Source organism: Apis dorsata, unplaced genomic scaffold, assembly GCF_000469605.1.
Source record: "Apis dorsata unplaced genomic scaffold, Apis dorsata 1.3 scaffold_82, whole genome shotgun sequence".
Taxonomy (NCBI): Eukaryota; Metazoa; Arthropoda; class Insecta; order Hymenoptera; family Apidae; genus Apis; species Apis dorsata.
Window position 1 is genome coordinate 1,362,148 of NW_006263380.1, and position 4,981 is coordinate 1,367,128.

The 4,981-nt window shown below is 49.4% G+C and overlaps 1 protein-coding gene across 2 annotated transcripts in view; it reads right to left on the minus strand.

Moving 5' to 3' along the window:
* Positions 1-4,981, minus strand: part of LOC102678487 — a 43,092-nt gene extending 38,111 nt beyond the window's left edge. The window contains exon 1 of one of the 2 annotated variants that reach the window (XM_031508265.1): positions 4,839-4,981. The gene's annotated coding sequence lies outside the window, so the exon portion shown is untranslated. The remainder of the gene's footprint in view (positions 1-4,838) is intronic. The other variant, XM_031508266.1, reaches the window with a different exon arrangement.

The following is a 4,981-nucleotide window of genomic DNA, read 5'->3' on the forward strand; positions in this document are numbered from 1 at the left end:
TCCACCTATTTTCCTCCTCCTCTCTCTCTCTCTCTCTCTCTCCTCTTTTTTTCGGCCTCCCTCCGTCTCTCTTCCTCCCCTATCTCCGCTTGGCTCGCAAGCAACGTTAGACCCGGCGGAACTAATTACCGCCCCGTCTCACACGAAGCTGCGAAGTCAATTTCAGCTTACACGTAACGTTTACGTTTATCGAACGAGTCGCGTTGCCCAGGAATTCCATTTTCCACGAGGGGGGAAAAAAATGAAGAAAACGACGGGGGGCAGAGAGAGAGAGAGAGAGAGAATTTCCACGCGCGAAAAACTTAATCGACTTTGACTCGACTTTGGCTACCCGGTCAGAGCTCGTAAAAGCGAAAACGTGAAGGCAGACTCTGAAACATTTTTATTACTTCAGATTCCTTCCTCCTCCCTGCTTGGAAAGTAGAACGATACCGCGTATGGTCAGACGCGGCTTATGCCCATCCATATCTCTCGAAATTCCCGTCGCTTTATCTTATCGTTGAATCCGTCTAAATGTTGCACGAGTAAACTTCCCTCCTCGCGAATTATCGTGGACGCAACAACGATCTCGAGTCCGTGAAAATATCGCAATTTTACCGGAAAAGTGGAGAGAGAGAATTTTATCGAAACACCATCGTTCGATCGAAAAATAAATATCGATCGAAATTAACACGAAATTCGTAAAATCTCGTCGGCACGAGAGAACGTTCGAAATCTGTCACGGCCTAAGTCTCTCTCTCTCTCTCTTTCTCGAGAAAAGTAAGACGATTTCCGCTGAGAACGCGAAAACTTTTCCGGGATAGGATCCGCGAGCATCTGGTACGCGGATTTATTTCACACACATGGAATGATATGGAGGGTGAGCCTCGCCGCGAGTGTCACCAAATTTCGAAAGCTCGCTCGTGCTTTGCGTTCGTCTGCAACCGATGCAAGTTTTCGCTATTTTTCAGGGGCGGTAATCCACGCACCGTCCGAATTCCTTTCCAAACGGATTCCGACGCGTTGGAAAAATGTCGGATACTTTTTATCGCGTCCTCCTCGCGTAATGGAACAACATTCGCAACGTGATTTTCGGCAAAATGGAACCGTGTCGTAACGATAATTCATTGCCACGAGATTGCTGCTTTAACGACGCGGTTAATCTCGATAATAGGATAAAACGTATCAAAGAGTGTATAAAAAAAAAAAAAAATAGAAAACGCTCTCGAAAATATACGTAGTTCGAAAAAACGGTTCGCCGCACACGCATTCGGCGAAACGAAACTTATAATCCGCATACGCGAGTTACGCTTGAGGATCCCCCGCCCGCGGGCCCGAGTTTTCTCTACAACAACTCTCGCGAAAAGTAAAACGAAACTTTTTACGCGTTTATAAGCTTCTTACGAATGTTTTACCATCTCCATCCGGTATTCCGCTATTCTTCTTCCTTAGGAAACACCTTACACCGCAACCCACCGATCTTCGACATCTACTTCGAAATCGCTCCAATTTTCCATCCGCCGTTTTTTTCCTTTCCTTTTTTTCCATTCCCAAGAAACAGGAAAGTTTCGGAAAAACTCGCAGCAAAGTAAAGTAAAGCAAAGTAAGGATGTTTGAAGGAAGATGGAGGGGGGCGGAAGGGTAATTTTAATAACGGGCGAGGCGGTTGGAAGGTAGGCTCCGGGACAAAGTGGCTCGGTCGTTTTAATCTCCGCAAGAAAGGGCTGCTAATCCCGGTGGCCCTGTTTGATCGCGCGGGACATACTCGTGTTCCTTGTTTTAACGCCGCAGCCTCGCCTCTGACCGCGAGCAAATATGTATAGGGGGCGCGCAACCGTGTTGCAACGAGGGCGAGCGCAAACACGGTGGCCTCGGAGGGTCGACCGAGCATGGCGACGACCACGATTCCATACGATACGATACGATACGATACGATACGACGCGATACGATCCACGAGTCTGGTCGAAAATCGTGGCCCTGGGAAAGTAGGCTGGGAGCCGCTTAAACGCCANTGTGGCCGCTGGGATCGAGTGTGGTTTCGGGAAAAGTAGGATGCGAAGGTTTAACGCTGGGCTGTGGGAACACAGAGAAGGAAGGGGAGAAGGGGGAGGGTAATCCGTTGCAGGCAACGGACCGGCGGGGGAGTTTTCTAATTTGAATGTTTGATGTCGGATCGCCTTTTGTTTCCGGCCCGGGCCACGCCGCCACCGAGAAGAAATAAGAGCAGTTACATCTCTCGTCCCCTCGCCACTCCTCTCTACCTTATCCATTGTTTCCCACCTGATACTCCTCTCTCTCTCTCTCTCCGCTACCATTTCTCACCCTCCTCTCGCTTCTCTCCAGCGATGGAATCAATCGCGTCGCGAGAACGCGTGTTTTCCTAATCGGATCGGAGTTTAAGATCGAGCGGTTAAACAGAGCGGTTGATCCCGTTCGAGCACGAGACAGCATGCTTGAATTTTCACGATGAAAAGTTATTACGAACTCGATCTCGCCCCGCTTTCTTTCGCCATCCACTCGACGCCGCGACGAGTTCCCTCCTCCTCTCATTCTCCGATCTAGATTTCATTTTTTAACCTTCCATCGAGGTTCCACTGCGCCATCACCCCGAGAATCCTCGAGAATCCGAAATGACGATAACGGTCGAACGAAGGCGAAAATTACGATATCCCTGGGTATATATATATATGTATCTACCCACTTTCTTAACATCCCCCCTGCGATCTCCAATTTCCACGTTTAATGGATTCCGCGCGCAACGTGTATTTTTATCTTCTCGCGGCACGGAGCGGCGATAAAGCCAATTAACCCCGTGTAAATGCTAATACGGGACAACGGGCCGGTCCATTGTAACCGGCGCTCGTTACGAACGCCTCTTAAAACGTCGTAAAAGTTACTTTTGCGACCTCTGTCTATTCCCCCCTCCGTCCACCTGAACAGGCCGCTTGTGCCTCGACGTTGGATCTCGTTCTCACGTACCGACTCGTCGCGTAAAACCCGCCAACCACACGTATCCACCGCCCGCGAGTACAGTTTCGGAACCGCGCTCCTTCCCCTCCCCATTTAAATGCTAATGTCGGCTCGGCCGAGTCGTGCGAGTTGGGGAGGGGAGGAGGAGGCGCGCGTGGACGGGAGNAAGATCGAGAAGTTTGCGATGGAAAAGGAGTGAAATACGCGTGGACGTGGACGACGACTCCTCACGCTGCCTGACTCGCAACGTGGAGAGATAAAAGGGGGAGAGAAACGGGCGGATCTTTCGATTCGCGATCCGTCTTACAGAAATGTGCACTTTGGAACGATGGTAAAAACGACAGTTCTCTTTCTCTCTCTCTCTCTGTTTCTCGAACGTACCGTTTCAAATCTACTTTTCGTCGTCCTTCCAACGACGTTCTTTTTGCCTCCTCTTACTTCTGCTCGCGACACTTCTCTCCATTTCGTATCGGATCTTCCGGATCTGGATTTCCGGACGTGGAAAGAAGCGCGCCGTGTCGCTTTTTTCTCGACCGTTCGTATAAATTGTAATACGTTACGGATCGGGTTGATCGATCGCTCGAGAGAGAGAGAGAGAGAAGAAAAAGAAAGAAAGAAAGAAGGGAAGAGGCAGGACGAGGTATCGTGTCGTTTTTATCGCATAAATAACGCAACACCGTTTTTCGAGAACCGTTGTCGAATCACGGATTATTAATGCTTCTCCGTCGTTCGAACGTAAGAGAGACGAATAGCTCGTTCCGCCGTACAAGCCGCAACGTTATCGAGAAAACTTGCCGCCCCTTCCTCCTTGTACAGGTGTACGNGAAGTCCACATTCTCGGATTTACTTTTATTCCCCGATATATCTCTATTTCGGTTTTACACCGATCTTTCCCTATCTTTCTCGGCCTCGGATATTCAATTCCCATTTATCCGCAAGTTTTCTCGCCGGACTGATAAGACTCGAGAAGATTTCGTTATCTCGAAACCCGTCGTCCGTGAAGATTGTTTTTTTTTTCTTCTTTTCTTTTTTCTATCTCCACGCATTTTTCTTCGAGAAATTGCCTTTTTTTCCCTCCTCTTCGCACGAGTTCGCTTCTTCTCGCTTCTTTCGAGCAAGGTGTCATGTATTTCTCTCGGATAGGAAAAAAGAAAGAAAGAAAAAGAGAAACGATCCGAACAATCGTTATCGCACGAATAGCCACGATATCGCAAAGGCTATTCGAAGGAACGACGACGCATCTGACGGCTGAGAAGGCCGACTCGACTCCGCGTTTAAACGCGGCCAAGTTTGCCAAGCGTTGGAACGAAAAGAGATTTTTAGCGGCGCGTTTCAGCCGCGAGAGAAATCCTCGTTAAGCACGAACCTAGCTCGAGGATGCGCCTGTTATTGGGCCGGTTCAATGCCAACCGCGCGTTGGATTTCGCGCCAAACTCGCCCGTCCAAGGAAAACGCGTATCCCGCGCTTCGAACGAGGCTACGAAACGGAACGAAAATTGCGAACAAGTAGCGACGCGACGAGAGGAGGGGGAGAGAGAGAGTGGGAAATTCATCGAATTTCCCCCGAGGATTCGTCGAACCAGTTTGGGTAAAATAGGTTTCATCTCAATTTTCGGTTCGAAGGATTTCTTTCCGAGCCAACGTAGCAAATGAAATTGACTCCGCGAGAAGATAGAGGCCAACCCATCGAATAATCGTCCCTTCCACTACCTTTCGATTAGCCCTCGAGAGAAACTTTTCCCCGGTTCCTAATAATAAGAGAGATCCTCTCCTCTCTTTCTCTCCGAGATCTCTTTTAACGAGGCGTCGAACGAGGATCAAATGTTCGAAAAAAGAGAGAGAGAGAGAGAGAGAGAGAAGATCCAGGTTAGCCCCTCCGACTACTCACTTGGAATATCCCGAACGCTGTGCCGAGGTGTTCATTTGTTCGCGCGACCGTCGTCGTCACGATCATTACTCTCTCCAGGCCTCCCTCTTTCTCTCTTCTTCCTCGCTCCTCCTCGCGCCCCGGACGCGCAATACCTTCCCGCT